Genomic DNA, 20,309 nt, shown 5'->3' with positions numbered 1-20,309 from the left:
TCAGTGGGGAGCCTGTTTCCACCCTCTCTCTCTGCCTGCCTCTCTGCCTACTTGTGATCTCTCTCTGTGCCAAATAAATAAATAAAATCTTAAAAAAAATAAAATAAAGGAGCTAAATTTTGCTAACAACTATATAACCCTACATATTTGCCTTTTGAATCTCTTGTCACCTTGATTAAATAAAAATAATTTTTGTAACATACTTAAAAATGTTCTAAGGGGGGTGCCTGAGTGGCTCAGTGGGTTGGGCCTCTGCTTTCGGCTCGGGTCATGATCTCAGAGTCCTGGGATCGAGCCCCGCATCAGGCTCTCTGCTCCGTGGGGAGCCTGCTTCCTTCCCCCTGCCTGCCTCTCTGCCTACTTGTGATCTCTGTCTGTCAAATAAATAAATAAAAATTTTAAAAAACAAAACAACAACAAAAAAACGTTCTAAGGTTTTCACAAACTTCCCAAGATTTAAATTGTAAATAAAGTCTCTTTGATTCATTGGGCCTTTTTATTTGGTATGTTAAGCTACTCTGGAAGAATTGTTAAATAATAAGGCTAGGTTGTATTGTTTGGGTAAATGCTATAACAATTCTAGAATGATATGCAGTTCCTAAAACTTTAATATGTTCTGATATAAGACCATTACTTAAAATTCTGATTATTGAAGTGTTATGTGTCACAGAAATAACCAGGTTTCCTTGCAACTATGTTGTAACCTCTCAAAAGATCTTTAACTATGTCAATTTTTGAGTTTTTCATTTATAGTTATTGTTCTTTTTTTCTTGAAGAACAGGTTTCATCTTCAAGAGGATTCATTAACAGGACTTTTGGGACAAATACAGTTATTTAGTACCTTTAAGATCAAAACTGAAATTAGTAAGAATTTCCAGAACTAACTAACCTGAGGATAATTATAGTTTATGACTCTTGTTTGAAACATTTTTTTTTCTCTAATATTTGCTCTTCCTGACTAAGGAAATATTCTCTTAAGACATCAGTGATACACAGAAATAATAAAGTATTCCTCTATGAACAGATTAAAGCATTCAACTCTTCTATCTACTTGAACCCTCTGAAATTCAAAAGATCTCAGTAAGTATTCTTTCTTCCATGACAATTATAGTGTCATGACAAGTCACTTGTATAAGTTCAATTAGCATGTGTTTTCCTTGTAACAGGACACCATTGAAAACACTGGTTATTTTACCTAGACTTTGACTGGAATGTCTATTTGAGAGACTTGCATAGACTCATATATGACCATACAGCCTTAAGGAATGAAGGTTGACTTTATGAAACATGAAGACAATAAAGCCCCTTGGAAATGTTGACCTGGTACCTTGTTTAGAGTTCCCAGCAGCCTGACAAGGTGAGTAAAGAATATCACTTCCTGAGGTTGCAGGAACCTCAGGATACTTTGGGGATCTCAACAAGAGGGATCCATCCAAATCTATAGGTATTGCAAGCATGTCTGATGGTAAGCATGTCTGATGGTAAGCCCTTGGCTTGGCTTCTGGTTTGGAGAGGCTACTAAAAGTTCAACCTTATAAAATTTCCAGCAGAACAAATTCTAAAAGATCTATAATAAATCACTATTCTTGCTGAGATTATGTAAATCGTAAGGCCAAGTTTTTTAAAATTGGACTTGCTTTATAAATGAGTTAGTCCTGATTAAAAATGAGGGTTATTATAGAGAGAAAATGTTTCAATAACACATTTTTGTAGATATTAGATTCTAAGCACTGAGACTTAAGAAAACTGGATTGTTGGATTACTCTTACTGGTATTACTCATTCTTTGAATGAGGATTGCCCAAAAACAATCAACTGTTATTGGTTTTTATCCCTTTTGAGATACTATCTGGAAATTCTGTTCTTACTGGAGACCTACCAACTGATGGAGACTATAATGCTCTGTTAAATTATTCACTTGAGGCTGGTTAATTCATAAATCTTTAAAGGAATACGCAAACCATATCTTCCCTAAACCTAATCTGACAATCACTAACAATCCACCCCATAAAAACCTGGGCATCGGGATTATTTAAAGGATTGGAAGTCTAATACAGCAGGGGAATTAACTCCAAAACGGAAGGGCCCCTACCGGGTCATAGTATGTACTCCCACAACAGTAAGATTAGAGGGGCACTCTTCATTTGCTCATATATCTAGCATAAAACCTTTAATGCCCTCACAGGAAACCAGTGAGAAAACCAACATGCCTTCTTATTCCTGCAAACCAGTGGAAGACCTCAAATTTCTCTTCAAACAACAATAAAAGCTTGGAGAAAATTTAAGTTAACTACCAAAGGCCTTTTTATTCAGGCTTCTCTTTCTTATTATAATAACCGTTTCTTGTCTTTTTCTGGTGTCTCCCTGCCTGGTGCCAAGACTCTTCCACTGCCATAACTTCCAGTTGAGAGATGATCCGTTCTACTCAAGGAGGTTTGTATATGTTGTCTACCTTGGATTGGCTGCCTCTGCCTTTGGTAACTCTTATATATAAATTCCCCAAATAACCAATGTTGACTCATAGGTAAGGATATCTCTACATCTCTATTCAGCAGGAAGAAGTTATAAAAGGTGAGACTTCCACCCTCAGCAATCTGAAAGGTTTAAGGGTCAAAATAATTCAGGGAGGTATGATATGGTAAACAAAGGCAAGAAGGAAATGTAGATAAAATTAAATGTCCATATAACCTGCATCCCATTGACAAATTCTTGATGCAGGCAGAATATTGTGTTCCTCCAAGAATCTCCCAACTGTCTTAATGTTAATGCTTTGCTAGAGGGAAAAATAACCTTGTTTTCAAAATAGCAAGGCTTCTGGTATCCCGTGTCTTCTTCAGCACATGAAGATCCTTTTAAAAGTTCCCTTATCTTTACTTCCCCCACCCCCAAAGTATATAATTAGTTGCCCCTCACAATCCCTGGCAGCAGCAGGCAGCAACCATTCTTTCTGCCCATGGGTTCTGTCCCTGTGCTTTAATCAAACCACCATTTTGCACTGAAGACATCTCAAGAATTCTTTTTTGGCCATCTGGGACACCTGAGTGGCTCAGTTGGTTAAGCAACACCTCTTCAGTTCAAGTCATGATTCTGGAATCCTGGGATCAAGTCCTGCATCAGAATACTGCCCAGTGGGGAGTCTGCTTCTCCCTCTGACTTCTCCCCTGTCATGCTCTCTCTCTCTTATTCTCTTTCTCTCTCTTGAATTAAAAAATAAAAAATCAACAAATAATAAATAAGATCTTAAAAAAAAAAAAAAAGAATTCTTTCTTGGCCATCAACTCTGGATTCCACCAAAACCTCACCTATATATTTCAAAAACTATATCACTAATTTCCTAACACTCTCTCCCAAATAAAAAACTGTATTTTTCAACTGCACTTTAAGTTTGAACTTTTTAGTCTTGCATTCAAGGATTTCTGTGATCCCACAGCATCCTATCTTTCCTGTTTTTAAGTGAACACACAGTGCAGGTAATCTAGATTACTATCCATTTTCTAATAATAAATTGTGTCTACTTTCTGTGGCATTGCAAATATCATCCTCCCTGCATGATATTCTGAACCACCAACTCCATTGGTAACTAAAGGTCACTCACATAAATATTTTGAGGACCTACAATGTTTGGACAAAACCAAAGGATGAAGAAAATTAAAAACCTCCCTTCAAAAAGTTATCATTTAAATGGGAAGCCCAGAGATAACTGGATTTGGAAAATCCTTAGTTTTTGAATCCTGCACAGGCAAGTTGTATTCTTCAGTGTCACTGGTTGTGGGCTTTTGCTGTGCACTCCTGTCTTATTGGCTCCTCTTCATAGATATCCTTTAACAAGGACTAATATAATGTTATTTTAGTCACTTGGATCATTAGTAGTTTTTGAAAGGAGAAATATTACAAGTGTTTTAAAATTTGTATGTTAATTGTTTTCTTTCAATCCAAGTAGAAGACAACATCAGTTCAGAATTCTTATGTAGCATTTCTCCATCTAAATTATGGTTGAAAAATATATGTTTATTTATTTTTTCATTTTGGGGTGGTACAGTATATTTTATTGATTGTACAAGACAAGGTAGGTCTTGCCAATCTTCTTCTCTTCTTCAGAGGGCTTGAAATAGGAACTGTGTAGAGGCTAAGAGATTCTCAGTGTATTGGGGGATGAGCTGGGGCAGGGACTCCTCAGCAGCTAATGGCCTCTCTCTTCTTGCTCTCTCTGAATCTTATGGTTCAAGGGGCTCTTACTCCTTGGAGGCCTTCTGGGCTATAAGGTCCACCACTCAGTTGCTGTAGCCAAACTCATTGTCATGCTGGGTAATGAGCTTGACAAAGTAGTCATTGAGAGCAATGCAAACCCCAACATCAATTGTGGAAAAGTGGGTATTACTGTTAAAGTTGTAGATAACCCGATCCTCAGTATGGCCCAACATTCCCTGGAAGGAGCCTTTTGATGCCTGCTTCACCACCTTCTTGATGTCATTGTATTTTACAGCTTTCTTCAGGTGAGTAAAGAACAGGCAGGGCTACGTCAGGAGAGATAGATCATGGGCCATGGGATCAAGCTCAGAAAACTAAAAAAATGTGGAAGATGACAGGAAACCAGAGATAAGGGAAAAGCCCAACCATCCCGTCCCAGATGTCAAAGGAGTGGGTTCTTGTTAAATAACTACTTGTGAACAAGAAAATTACTGGACCCTGAAAAGGAAGTAAGTTAAAGAAAGGTGTTATCACTAGTCCTTGCTATATGGTGATATCAATAGATATGTTAAAAGGATTTAAGTTCCCTGGTTATCTTTCTAGAAAAGACCATACCTGAAAGCCCTCAGTGACAACGCTGTCAGGACCCCTCTCCTGAGAGCTTTTTCTGTATCCTCACTTAATAAACTTCACATTATTCACTCACCTTTGTGAGATTCATTCTTCAAATCTGTGAGATAAGAACCTCACTGTCCCACATCACATGTGGCAGATTAGAGCCACAACTGACACTTTGGGAGTGGAGACATGGAAGGCCATGTTATTGTTCCTTTCCATTCAGCTCAGAGATGACTTTGTCTGTAGCCTTGACAGGGCCAGTAGAAGCAGGGATGGGCAGCCTTTGACCATCACACCACAGCTTCTCAGAGGGGCCATCCAGGATCTTCTGGTGCCAGTGATGGCATGGACTGTAATTCTGAGTCTCTCCAGGATGCCAAAGTTGTCATGGGTGACCTTGGCCAGAGGGGCCAAGCAGTTGGTGGTGCAAGGGACATTGCTGATAATCTTCAGGGAGTTGTCATACTTCTCGTGGTTTGTGCTCATCACAAACATGGGAGCATCAGCAGAAGAAACAGAGATGATGTCCCTCTTGGCCCCACCCTTCAAGTGAGAGCCCTAGCCCTCTCTATGGTGGTAAAGACCTCAGTGGACTCCACAGCATATTCAGCACCAGCATCACCCCATTTGATGTTGACAGGATCTCACTCCTGGAAGATAAAGATGGGCTTTCCATTGATGACAAATTTCCTATTCTCAGCCTTGACTGTGCTGTTGAATTTGCCACAGGTGGAATCATACTAGAACAGGTAGACCGTGTAGCTGACATTAATAAAAGGGTCACTGACGGTGACAGTATCCATTTTGCCAGAGTTGAAAATAACCCTGGTGACCAGAAGAACAATACAGCCAAATATGTTTACTCTGACCTTCACGTCATGTCTTGGGATGCAGCTAGCATTGTATCAGAAGATACAGCTGTCTGTCAAATGGGAAGGAGCAGAGAGCCAATATATGTTTTTTAAAATATATGGAAACCACTTGGGGCAAGGACCAGCAGTCAAATTAACATAGAAACTCAGTGTCTCCTGTGTTCCTGTTAGGCTTAGGAATGTTTATCTCATATGAGAATGTGTTTAGAATTAAGCATAATGAATGCATATTCTATATACAATGTCAGAATCCCTTAAAAATATCCTGGGGTTTGGGGCACCTGGGTGGCTCAGTGGGTTAAGCCGCTGCCTTCGGCTCAGATCATGATCTCAGGGTCCTGGGATCGAGTCCTGCATCAGGCTCTCTGCTCAGCAGGGAGCCTGCTTCCTCTCTCTCTCTCTCTCTCTGCCTGCCTCTCTGCCTACTTGTGATCTCTCTGTCAAATAAATAAATAAAATCTTTAAAAAAATATATTCTGGGCTTTGACAATAATGCAATTTATTTTATGTAAGAACCATTTTTAGTGAAGACAGCCATTATACCTAATCTGAAAGAACAGTGCTATAGTAGAAAATACAAGTGAATTTTTAAGTAAATGTGGAGATGAAAACAACTATGACTAGCAGAAACAGATCTGACTTCACAGAGAAGATGGGCATTTGATCAAAAGTTAACAGAATTCAAGTGGGAAGAAGAGAAGTAACAATTATAAGGTGAGGGGACACCGTAAGAAGCAAAGATGTCTGAAAGTGATGAAGATAAGGAAGAGACGGGTAGATCTGAAAGTGTTGAGTCCAGCAGATGATTCAAAACTGAGGGGAGGAGATTATGAGGATGAGTTCCCCCAAAATTTCTACAGTTAAGGGGTAAGCATAGAAGAGGAGGCAGGAAAGGGAACAAAGAAAGATTATTATCAGAGAAGCTGGAGCAAAATAGGTTATTTGGTATCACCTACATTGAAAGAAGAAAGTCTATGAGGAGGGGCTAATCAATAGAGTCAAGTGCTATAGAATGTAATAGCAGACTGAACAAAGAATTAGCAGTTTGATTTGGCAGTTAGTACTATTATGAGATGTTTGCTGGAATGTTAGTCTGGTGGGGGAATGGGCCAGAATGCAGTAGAATGGTGACCGAATAAGAGAATGCAAGGAAGTAAAAATCCAGTTCAAAAATTTTTGTCTCTTTCATAAACTGAGAATGATTATTCTTCCTCATTGGACTTCCTTAATACTTAGTTTGTATCATTTATTGATACATTTAAAAAAGATTTTATTTACTTATTTAAGAGAGAGAGAGAGAGAGAGAGCACAAGCAGGAGGAGTGGCAAGCAGAAGGAGAAAGAAAAGCAGGCTCCCTTCTGAGCAAGGAGCCCCATGTAGTGTTCGATCCCAAGACCCTACGTCATGACTTGCGCTGAAGGTAGATGCTTAACCAACTGAGCCACCCAGGTGCCCCCTACTGATACTTTTAATGACATCATATGACTTGTGGATATTTGTTTACACATTTTATCTCCCTACTGTAATTTGGTACCTATTTTTATATACCTCATATCATAAAAAGAGTACCTACCTAATATACTCAATGTTTAACTTTTTAAAAATTTTTAAAAAGATTTTATTTATTTATTTGACAGAGAGAGAGATCACAAGTAGGCAGAGAGGCAGGCAGAGAAAAAGGGGGAAGCAGGCTCCCTGTTGAGCAGACACCCTGATGCGGGGCTCGATCCCAGGGCCCTGGGATCATGACCTGAGCTGAAGGCCACCCAGGTGCCCCTCAATGTTTAACTTTTAAACAACGCATCATTAGATAAGAGTCCATCCATTTCATAGTTAAGAAATCTATACTGACTTCTCTAATTTTCTCTTGCTATACTGAACTACAGTGTTGACTGTCTATAGTCACACCTCAGATGTATTTACACTGTCCTATAGTTTATTAAATGTACAATATCATCATGTCAAAAAAACAATCTACATCCCTTAATTAAAATACTTTATTGATAAAAAGTGCTAACCATCACCTGAGCTTTCAGTGAATCCGAATCTTTTTTCTGGTGGAGGGTCTTGGCTAGATGTTGATGGCTGATGGTTGAACAGGGTGGTGTTTGCTGAGGGTTAGGGCAGCTGTGGCAATTTCTTAAAATAAGCTGACAATAAAGTTTGCCACATTGATGGACTCTTCCTTTCATGAGTGATTTCTCTGTAGCATGTGAAGGTATTTGATAGCATTTTACCCACAGCAGAACCTTTTTCATAATTGAAGTCAATCCTTTCAAACTTTGCCACTGCTTTATCAACTAAGTTTACATAATATTCTAAGTCCTTTGTTGTCATTTCAACAAATCTCATAGCATTTCCACCAGGGGTAGTTTCCATCTCAAGAAACCACTTTCTTTGTTCATCCATAAGAATCAACTCCTCATCCTTTCAAGCTTGATCCTGAGACTGTCTCATTTCAGTCCCACCTTCAAGCTTCACATTTAGTTCTAGTTCTCTTACATTGCATGTGCAGTTACTTCATCCATTTCCTCCTCCTCTTAAACTCCTCACAGTCATCCATGAGAGTTGGAATCAACTTCTTCCAAACTCCTATTTCTGTTGATATTTTCATCTTTCCCCCTGAATCACAAATGTTCTTACTAGCATCTAGAATGGCAAATTCTTTCTAGAGAGTTTTCAATTTATTTGTCCAGATCCATCAGAGGATTCACTATTTATGGCAGCTATAGCCTTATGAAATGTATTTTTTAAATCATAAGACTCAAAAGTCTTGATCCGTGAGTTGCAGAATGGTTGTTGCATTAGCAGGCATGAAAACAACATTAACCTCATGGTCCATCTCCATCAGAGCTCTTGGTTGACCAGGATCATCATCAATGAGCATAACATTTTGAGAGGAACATTTCTTTCTGAGCAGTGGTTCTCAACAATGAGCTTAAAACATTCAGTAAACCATGTTGGTAAACAGATGTGCTGTCATACAGGCTTCATTTTCCCATTTATAGAGCGCCAGCAGAATAGATTTAGCATAATTCCTAAGGATCTTGGGATTTTTGGAATGGAAAATCAGCAATGGCTTCAACTTAAAGTCACCTAGATGCATCAACTTCTAATGAAAGAATCAGCCTGTTCTCTGAAGTTTTGGAAGCCAGGAATTGATTTCTCCTCTCTAGCTATGGAAGTCTTAAATGGCATCTTTTTCCAAAAAGAGAGAAGGCTGTTTTATCTATATTGAAAATCTGTTGTTCAGTGTAACCAACTCCATTAATGATCTTAGCTAGATCCTCCAGATAACTTACTGCAGCTTCTACACCAGCATTTGCTGCTTCACCTTGCACTTGTATGTTATAGAAATGACTTCTTGTCTTCAAACTTATGAACCAACTTCTACTAGCTTCAAACCTTTCATCTGTAGTTTCCTCACCTCTCTCAGCCTTCATAGAATTGAAGAGAGCTGGGGCCTTGCTCCAGATTAGGCTTTGGCTTAAGAAAATATTGTAACTGGTATGATCTTCTCTCCAGACTACTGAAGCTTTGTCTACATCAATGATAAGGTTTTTTTTGCTTTCTTATCATGTGTATTTACTAGAGTAGTATCTTTAATTTCCTTCAAGAACTTTGCCTTTGCATTCACAGCTTGGCTAGTGATTTGCTGTGAAAGACCTAGCTTTCTGCCTAGCTCAGCTTTTGACATGCCTTCCTCATTGAACTTCATCATTTCTAGATTTTGATTTGAGGTGAGAGATGTGTGACTTTTCCTTTCACTTGAACACTTAAAGTTACTAACTCACCTAACTTCAATATTACTGTGTCTCAGGGAATAGAGAGACCTGAGGAGTAGGAGAGGGACAGGGGGACAGCAGATTGGTGGAGCAGTCAAAATACATGCCACATTTATCTATTAAGCTTGCCATCTTATATGGAGGTGGTTCCCTCAAACAATTATAATAGTAATATTAAAAATTACAGATCATAGATCACCATAACAAATAGAGTAATAATGAAAAAGTTTGAAATATTGCTGGAATTATCAAAATACGACACCAAAACATGAAGTGAGAAATGTTGTCAGGAAAATGGTGCCAATAGATTTGCTTAACACAGGGTTACTTAAACCTTCAGTTTGTAAAGAAAAACAAAAACAAAAACAAAAACAAAACAGTATCTTCAAAGTACAATAAGACAAGAAAAGCCTATATGTATCCATCATCCTTTTTAACGACTTCCATTTTTTTACTTTGAAGAGTCTTGAAGAAGTGTGTGAATATTACTGCCCCCTCTCCCCGATTCTGGTAGATCCTCAAGACATTGACTGTTCTACTCAGGTCAAGGCCCCCTTCCCAGCACCCTCAGCTTACCTCTCCAAAACCAATGATACCAACAAAACCAAACCAAGCTAAGCCAATCCAACCAAACCAAGTCGTATTATATGCAAATGATATTGAACTAAACTCAAACATAACAAGTCTCAACATAACAAGTTCCTCTGCTTACATTGGTGAACTGTTTGTGGACATTATTCCTATTCCCCTATCTCTGGATGTATGAACTTTTGAATACCAATTTGAAAAGTTTCTTTGGGAATGGTTTTCTGTATTTTTGGAAACAGCCCTGGGTGTTTACCCAGAGCAACTCAAGGGAGGCTACTTAGAGTGGTTACCTAAAAAACTGGTGAATATATTAGTAGAGGTTTCTAGAGACTAACTGTAAACATCTATGTTAAACAGTCTTAGCAATTTAATGGTAGAGAAAATTCTGAAGGACCTTTTTTTTTTCCCTAGCAAAACTTCTGAGACATTTTTAGAATACTAGACAAATACCCCAATCCCTTATGAGTTTTTTTTTATTTTTTTTTTAATTTTTAAAAATTTTTTAAAAAGTGAAAACAAAAAAGGTGGAGTAGATGGATTAGGTAAAAGTTGAAACTGAACATTTAGGGCATCTCAACTAGCACCAAATCAATTATATCACTTTTTTTTTTATCCTTCACCTAAAAACCATCTGGGGTTGTCATGTAGACTCAGCCTCTCAGCACTGTCAAGAAGGAATTGTCCAGATTGTCAAGAACACATGCCTTATGCCACTTATACAACACTTGTATAAAGAAGGCAACTTCTACAACAATGGGTAAAATTATATAGTGTTCAGGAAGTCCGTAAGTATGAACAGCTCTAGGATAATGTAAATGTTTATAAAGCACAGTCAGCAGTTAGAGATTTCACACCTTCTTCCACCAAACACCTAATTTATTTTTTTCTTAATTTTTTTTATATTACATTTTCAATGTCAGAACATTTTCAGGGAAAATAATATATATTTTGTTCTTTTTCAGATTTCAGTAATCTTACTTATGTTTCTAGTTGCTTCTCTTTCATCCATCACAGATCTTTAGAAATGCAAAAATCATTAGAGATCTTTTCTTTCTTTATTACATAAGGAAGATGGAGGGATATGAAAGATTCATGATGATTTCAGACTATAGAAATTATATTTAAATTATTAGTAATTAGAGTCTTATAGCTCAATTTAATTCATTATTTTGAGTGCCTTAGAGTTTCATTCATTTGATTAATCACTATACATGAGCTAACTAAGCATGAAGACTATCACTTCAGGCTTCATAAAATTTACCAGCTAATCTGACATGATAGATGATTGGGCCTCCATGCATTCTAATCTAAAGGAAAGTTCTGAAAAATGGAGAAGATTCTAGGGGAAAAATAGGACTTTAATTTCTAGGTTTTTTTTTTTTTTCCCCCCTGTCTTAGGTGATTTAAATATGGACTCAAATGCTTGTACCCCTGGGGATAAAAATATATGTTTATAAAAAATAAAAAATTAAAAAAAAATGCTTGTACTCATTTATAAGGTCTGTAATCATCTAAAGACGTTCATAAATCTTTATGGTGTTAATTCTATGTCATCTTTTGTTCTCCAGCATATTGTACCTCTACCTAAATATTTTGCAAAATTCTCAGTCACTCTTGTCCACACTGCATTTCTGAGGCCTAATTATTTTCCTGACTCATTCTAGATTCTTTGCGGCAATGAGCAGAGGGATATCCTATGTGTTAGGGCAATGTCTTTAAACAATTAATTATAAAATAGCCTGTTTTTAAGATGCCCTGAGTTATGTGTTAAGACAATTTTATTTTGTTCTCATCTTAATGCAATCTTACAAACCAAAATACTTCACTTGAGAGGAAGGCAATTGCAAAGGTGGATCTCTGACTTAGCTACTCATACATATGTGGTATTATTACTCGGGATTATATAGATGGTTATTTTAATGTGCACTTTCCAGTCATCAACACACTTTACAGAGGATAAGGCTTGGGAAGTTAGAGCAGATGATTTCCAAATGCCATTGCAGTTTTGCCACGGGATGACATATAATTGTCACTATGTAGGTAAGCACATTTACAGACACACTGAACAGATAACTAAAGCCATCACAAGCACAAATCTGAGAAAGAACCACCAACAATTTTGAGTTCCTTCACATTTAGAATTAGATGAATTATTCACCTCTTTTTATATATTATTTTAAATGTTATTTATTCACTCACAGAAAATGCCATAAACATCTGGTCCATGTTTTCCTTTTCGGTGATTTCCTTCAGTAACTCTGGAGAAGAGTTGGTATGAAATTAGAGTTCTTTGTCCTGTGGAAAATCATGTACTCAATGATTATGATGCTCCAAACTTGGATCGACAAACATGTAATCGTGGACTTTGGAGAGATGCTGCTATAAAAACCAGCTCACTTCTTTTCTTCTTCTCATTGCAAAAGCTTGTTTGGAATTTGTTTGTTTGGAATGTCTTTTTGTTTTTCTTCAGTGTTCCATTAAAATAGTCAGCAACTTACTTACTTTCTTTCTTTCTCTTTCTTTTTCTTTTTTTCTGAAGCTGATTAATGTTGTGATCATTAAACCATTACAATGAAGGCAAGTATACTTAAAAATTTCTCCATTTAAAATGTTTGGTTATACATGAGTGGCAGAAGAGTATAAAACACATCTTAAAAAGCAAGAATAAAATATTCAGCAATATTAACTTTCATCTTAAACTAGTGATAAACGGAACACTTGGCACCCTTCAGAAGTCCTGCAGGCTTTTTTGACCACAAGCAGTTTGGGCTTCTCAGCCTGGCTATGAAACAGAGTCAGCCCGATGAAGATTGGAAAAAGAGCTTGAGGTCAGAGGTCGACACAGTGAGGGAGTTTGCTCTTTAAGAGGTTATCTGTGGATCTGCAAAGCCGAAGTATAATTGGGTTTTGTGATGTGATTTTAGTGTGTAATTGTATATGATCTTAGATAGTTTCAAAGACAAGCTTGGAAGATTTTTCCAGCCTGTTTCTGATAGCAATTTTAGGGATCGTGTGCAATCTTGGATGGACAATTCAGAATGATCAAAAATAGCCATCAGAAGTGATACAGCAAGTACATGATTCATTTTAATTATAATCAGGACATTGATTGTGATGTAACGTTTTCTTTCTTTTTAGGACATTGGGTTGGCTATGAAAATGAAGATATTTAGTTTTTATGATGGGTAGCAGCATAGCCAATTTTATATCATTATCATAGTTCTCAGTGTTTCAGAGTTTGAACTTTACTGAGGATTACTGAATTATTACAAGGAAAGAAAAAAGTTAGAGTGCTGCACTTGAATATCTAGGATTTTTTTGCGACTAAAGTTGTCAAGTTTCTGATTCCTCAATATTCTAAACATGGGAAATAAACATTTCCTTATTGTTTTAGTTGTTTAGGGCTGCCTTGATTAAGCTGTCACTGCTGTCAGTTATGTTCTTATAAGCCTGGTTGGATCTATTTCATGTTAGGAAAAAGCTCAGATAAATCCGGGAAAGCTTAATGTTTATCCAATGTGAAAATAATTACTCAAAAGTGTTATTCTTAATCCAGATAATTAGAGTGAGGAAGGCAAGATCAGTGTCATTGTGAATTATGCCCCGGCAATTGACTCTTGGTCCTTGTAAGTTTCAGGTGAAGATGTGAATGGATAAAGGTTAGATTAAACATAATCCAAAGTAGCTGCAACCTTAATCTGTTATGATACAAGGATGATCACTTAAAAAGAGCTGGATTGTGGGATTGTTTCTGGTTGGATAAGATGCCGCTCGACTGGGACTAGTCTGAAAACATGCTTAGCACCATGTCACTGCAGCTGGGAGCACTTGTGCACGACTGCAGCCTGCCCCAACGGACAGGCGCTCCTGGGCTCAAACTGCACGTTGGCGAATCCTCCCTGCACAGTATCTGGGCTTCACATTAACATGCCTTCCAGTGATCAGCGTGGAACAAGTATTTCCTGTGACCTCTGTGGCATCTCTTCTTGGTTGTCATAAGCATGGACTGGAAAGCTCCTAAGACGTCGCTATAAAGTATGCAGTCTTTTACTACCTTCTACAATTAGAGGGCATATTTGTAATTGACCTTATTTTTGTCCTGTTTCAACTTAAAAAGTCTATTGGGAGTATGACTCTTTGAAGGTAATTCACAGTGTTTGTAGAACCAGTTATCTACGAAGTATTTTGAAAATAAAGTTAAGCCTTTCTAAATATTTCTAGGGAGTTAATATTTTTGTTTTTTTGTAAGTATTAGCAATGAGATCCAAAAGCCTTTCAAAGGCATGATGCAAAATTCAGCCATTTTTTAATTGAAAGGAAAAAAAGTATTTGGAGTTTCATCTGTTTTTCTCAATAAATCTCAGAAATTTAATATATTTAATTTATGAGTGGCTAAATTGGTTTGCTTTCATACAGAAAATGGAATAAAAATATTATTATATGAAATCTTATTGCCTAAATTGAAATGCATTCTGTTTTATGACAAATGAATTTTAAATAGTGTTTGAACATTTAATGATTTATAATAGTTGTTTATTCCTCGCCCCAATGAAACTGTGTTGTGCCACATTTACTGTTGCGAAATAGTTAAGAAAATAACTAATGCAATGTAAAAGGTAATAATGTGAATTTTGGGGGTACCTGGGTGGCTCAATCCGTTAAACATCTGCCTTTGGCTCAAGTCATAATCTCAGGGTCCTCATCTGGAGCCTCACATTGGGCTCCCTGCTCAGCAGAGAGTCTGCTTTTCCCTCTCTCTCCAGCCTTCCTCCCTGCTCCTCCTCGCTCTCTTTATGAAATAAATAAATAACATCTTAAAAAAAATGTGAATTTAAAAAATAATGTTTAGCTTGACCCAGAATAAAGTTCTAAATGATTAGTTTGAATATTTTAATAAAATATTAAGGTATTTTAATAAATATCACTCTGATCTATGAATATATTTTAACCTTCATTAAAATCCAAGTTTTCGGGACGCCTGGTTGGCTCAGTGGGTTAAAGCCTCTGCCTTTGGCTCAGGTCATGATCCCAGGGTCCTGGGATCGAGTCCCGCATCGGGCTCTCTGCTCAGCAGGGAGCCTGCTTCCTCCTCTCTCTGCCTGCCTCTCTGCCTACTTGTGATCTCTCTCTGTCAAATAAATAAATAAAAATCTTAAAAAAAAAATCCAAGTTTTCTTCATTGGATACATGTTATCTTTTGATAAATATATAACATAATGTACTATAAATGTACCAGACATGTTTTCTAGCTATATTAATGACTTTCATATGTGTAAAATTTGCTTTTCAAGATTTTTTTCAAAGGCAATAAATATATATGTCGTGCATTTACCACCACATTAAAGCACTTGTTGCATATTTTTACAAATTATGTAATAGTTTCTGAAATTATTTCACAAGATATTAAATTTACGCAACTGATGTTTTACCAAGGGCCTCTTACGTGCCAAACACCGGTCATTATAGCACCGGACAAAAAACAAAGTCTCTGTTACAGACTTGTGAGCAAAGAAAGAAAGATGAAAAAGAAATACACAATATCAAAAAGAGTGGCAAATGCAACCAATCAAATGTACTTAGGGCAGAAATAGTCCTGACGCTTGTATTGGCATCATAGTCCATTTCCCTGTCCCTTGGGATGGGGTGAAAGAGTTTTCAGTCCATGGGAGTAAATTAAAATGAAATCTAGTGTTTTTTAATAATTCATTTAGCAATAGATTATTTGTTCTTATGAAAGAGTTAAATCCTCCCTCACTTGTAGAAAGAGAGAAGATTGTCATTGAACATCATAAGTACAGGCATTTAGATAAAACAACACCTAGGGTTGAACTTAAACACAGGAAATTTGGCTTTAGTAGAAGTCATGTAACCTAGCAGGACCTTACCCAAAGACAAAGGGAAGATACCACATGATCACCTCAACTGATTCAATATGTGAACAAATAAAAATTATTAATACATTAGAAATAGAGAGCAAATCAACAGAATGAATATAAAAATATTATCAATTGTATTTTGTCAATTCTAAAGTGCATCTTAGAATTGTTTGTATCTCAGGTATGATTAAGTAACTCATTTCACTTGAAGTTGATCTACTTTGCTCAGTCCTTTAAACTAAGAAACAAAGGATGAAAGTAGTCATTATTACTCTTAATCATTTAACTTCTGAAGTTTCTTGACAAGAAAATAACACAAGCACAGATATAAAACCTGTGACTATCAGGAAGAATAAAAATCCATCATTATTAACAGAGTGTATGTTTGTATTTCTAGAAAAATCCAAGAAGATCAGTTGATAAGCCATTAGAAGTAGTAAGGACATTCAGTAAGAGACAGGATATAGGGTAGGTGAACCATGAGAGAGTATGGACTCTGAAAAACAATCTGAGGGTTTTGAAGGGGCAGGGGGTGGGAGGTTGGGGTACCAGGTGGCGGGTATTATAGAGGGCACCGATTGCATGGAGCACTGGGTGTGGTGCAAAAATAATGAATACTGTTATGCTGAAAATAAATAAAAAATAAATTAAAAACAAACAAACAAACAAAAATGAATACTGTTACACTGAAAATAAAATAAATAAATAAATAAACAAAACAAAAAACAAACAAACAAAAAGATAGTTTTGGCCATAGTTTTAAACCTTATTTATGTTAAAACACCCAAAACATGCAAAAATATGAAGAGATAGATCACAAAAACATAGCCAACACTAATTTATGAAAAAGAGAAAGCCCTCTCTCACTGATATTAAAATTAAAATAGCTACAAAGTACCACTTCTCTTCTGTGTTATTTATCTATTCCAGTGCAATAAATTACCCACAAATTTAGTGACTGGAAAAACAAACATTTATTTTATTTTTTAAGATTTTATTTATTTATTTGTCAGAGAAGAAGGCAGGTAGTGGGAGAAGCAGTCTCCCCACTGAGCAAGGATCCCCATGCAGGACTCTACCAGGACCTTGGGATCATGACCCCAGCCAAAGGCAGACGTTTAACTGACTGATCCATTCAGGCACCCCAAAAACATCTATTACCTTATGTTTTCTGTGGGTGAAGAATCCAGATGTAGCAGTTCCTCTAGCTCAGAATCTCTTACAAGGTTGCAATGGAGGTGTCGGTCAGAGGAACAGGAGTCATCTCATGATTCATTTAGGAGAATATCTGATCTTGATATCACTCACACCGCTGTTGGCAGACCTCTCATTCTCGCTGGCTATTGGCCAGAGATATTAGTTCCTTTGCCTTATACGTCTTTTCTTAGGACTACTCACAACTGGAAGCTTTTAGCAGAACAAGGAATCTGAGAGAAGGAGAGGAAGGGGGGTCAGAATGGGGAGGAGAAGGGAGTATGTGAGAGCCCAAAACAATGCTATCTTCCTTTTATAACCTAATTTGGAAGTGATATCCCATTGCTTCTTCAAGATTCTTTTGAATAGAACTAAATCAGGAATCCAGCCCAACTCAAGGGGAGAGAATCACACAAAGGTGTGAATACCCAAGGGCAGGGAACATTGAGGGCTACTTTAGAGTCAGCATTCACACCTCCCATTAAACAGCAACAATGAAAAATACACACTTGAAAAAAAAATCAACTGGTAAAAATCTGGTGTTGAAAAGGGTAAGGAGAAATATAGTCTGGTAGGAATAATACATTGACAAACATTTGGGATGATTTTTATCTAAAAAGCAATAAAATGTTCATACTCTTGGACCTATAATAACATTTGTAGAAATTTATCATAAAGACAAAAGAACAGACACACACAAAGACTTTATGAAGGAAGGTGTATCAGAACCTCATTTATCACAACAAAAAGTAGTAAACTAACTTTTATAAATAAGAGAAAGATGAAATGATTTATAGTGAAATCTGGATGGTAGAATATTTTAGTCACTTGATTATGTTTCCAAAGTATATTTCACATTAGAAAAGCCTTAAAATGTTTTTAAACAAAAACTGCAAACTACTGTGTAGTATGATTTTGATGACTTTGAAATATTGATTTTAAATATATATATGTACATGTATAGATACATATATATATATATATATATATATATATATATATATATATATATTGAGAGAGAGAGAGAGAGAGAAAGGGACAGAGAAAGAGATTCAGAAATATAAATAAAATTATTGCCATTATACATCTTTGGTAAGAAGATTAGAAGACTTATAAAGACAGTTTTGGTTTATAAAAATGTCTATGTGTACAAAAAGGAACTTTCCCAACATTTTCTTTTGCTCCTTACTTTTCTCCTGCCACTGCAAAGTAGAGGGTTATGATTTAATGTAAAGACATGATTAGCTGTGTTGGCAACAGTATGTCCAGTCACTTTAATTGGTGGTATGCCACATGATGGACAGAACCAAAACTACGGTGTACCACAGAACTGGGAGCAGTTTCCATACCTCAAGGTCCAGTATTAGTCTTGGCAAAAATACTATGTGATGATAACAAATGCTATACTTTAAAAGTAATTTCGTGTTGGCTTACATTTAACATCATTGGATGCTTTTTAGCTAAAGTTACTGTTTTAGTTATGCTTCTAATATCGAATCTAGTATAAATCTGCTTTCAAAAAATTAAATCTCACCACCATCCGCAGTTAGTATTTTTCAAACCACCATAATGTGTTTGAAATTAGAGTAGGTAAGCATTGGAAACAAAGAGATCAATCAGGAGCATACTTATTTTTTACTTTCATGGTTTTAAATACCAACCTAGAGATTTCACCAAAATTGAATCCAGCCTATTACATCATCCTGTGGAAATAATTTCTTTAACATCAGCCTTTCCTGCTAGACTGTGAGAAACATGAGGGCAGGGATGTTATTTGTCGGACTCATCTATTCCAATATCTCCTATTGGAAGGCTGGAGCTTGGCAGGGACATAATATTCTTTATTAATTGATGAATGAATGAATGAATGAATGAATGAATAATAAAGCTCTGGGTACATGAGTTTGTTTGTGGTAACATGTCCAGGACATTTTACCCTGTTTCTGTCTTGTTTCTGTTGTCTCCACGACAGGAAATGTCAGAATCCATAATGCTTGTCTTTGTTTCGATTAACATTCCTTTTCCCAAAGTCTCCATTTTTTTACCCCCCCGCCCCCTGACAAAACCATAAAAGGAAGATAATTATCTAAATAGCAAACTAAAAAACACAAATTAGCTGGCATATCTTCCTTTTTCAGTAATTCTGTTAAATGGGTTGGTTTTTTGGTCATTATGTTCCTATGTACAGCAATCTCCCATGGAGTTCAATTTGAATATGTGTGTGTATCTGTGTGCATTTGAGTGTGGTAAGCAAAATAGTGACTCCTAAGCATGTACATACCCTAATTCCTTGAACTTGTGAATAGGTTACCTCATATAGCAAAGAAGACTTGCAGACATGATAAAAGATACAGACTTTGAGATAGGAAAATGTTCCTGGATATCCCGTAGGCCAATCTGATCACACAAATCCTTTAAAAGTGGAGAAGCTGTGGGTATAGAGAGGTGTGACAATGCAAGATAGGGCCAGGGAGATGTGTCTTTGCTGTCTTTGGAGATGAAAGAAAGAAGCTTTGAGCCAATGAATGCAGGAGGCCTCTGGAAATCAGAAAGAAAAACCAAGAAATCAGTTTTTCCCTATAAAATAAATAAATATAAATAAAAATAATTTTTTTATATAAAAATTATTTATTTTCTATAAAAATAAATAAATTAAATAAATAAATAAATAAATAAATAAATTCTGTAATTTGTTTTACAAAATATTTATTACAAAATAAAATTTTAGTAATTTGTTACAATAGACAACAAATGCGATGTTATTTTGGGTGAATTCATGTGAATCTATTTGCCTAGTTCTAAAACAGTTGCTTTAGTAAAGGTATTTACACAAATATTATATCTTTAGATCAGCTTATTCTTTGGCCAAGTAAATTTAAGTACATAAGGATTTTTCAAATTGCCCTTTTGGTTAAAAGAAAACACCTGATAGGGTGGGCCAGTTGGAATTTAGTAAGTAGTGCTCTTTCCTGCTACTTTTTGGGGGATTTTATGGGAATGATTATGTATAGTTAAATTAGGAGTGTGTGTGGCTGTGGACATGTTTTCCTTTCCTATAGAGATGGAGAATGGCAGAAGGGATGTGGGGGTTGGAAGGTGACTTGGTGATTGTGGTTAGGTTGGTGAAATATTTTGTGGGCTTGTTGATTTTATATATAACTCTTTCAGTCATAATCTCTTGGCAATGTG

The 20,309-nt window shown here is 36.4% G+C and overlaps 1 pseudogene across 1 annotated transcript in view; it reads right to left on the bottom strand.

Moving 5' to 3' along the window:
• Positions 1-5,007: 5,007 nt before the first annotated feature.
• The window catches only part of LOC309863121 (glyceraldehyde-3-phosphate dehydrogenase pseudogene), a 110,832-nt pseudogene continuing 95,530 nt past the window's right edge, over positions 5,008-20,309 (bottom strand). Inside the window, exon 3 of the transcript in view lies at positions 5,008-5,699. The product of the transcript in view is annotated as a glyceraldehyde-3-phosphate dehydrogenase pseudogene (transcript). The remainder of the gene's footprint in view (positions 5,700-20,309) is intronic.

Source organism: Mustela nivalis, assembly GCF_964662115.1.
Source record: "Mustela nivalis genome assembly, chromosome: 4".
NCBI classification, from domain to species: Eukaryota; Metazoa; Chordata; class Mammalia; order Carnivora; family Mustelidae; genus Mustela; species Mustela nivalis.
The sequence above is the reverse complement of the archived record's forward strand: the minus strand, read 5'-3'. Positions and strand labels throughout refer to the sequence as shown.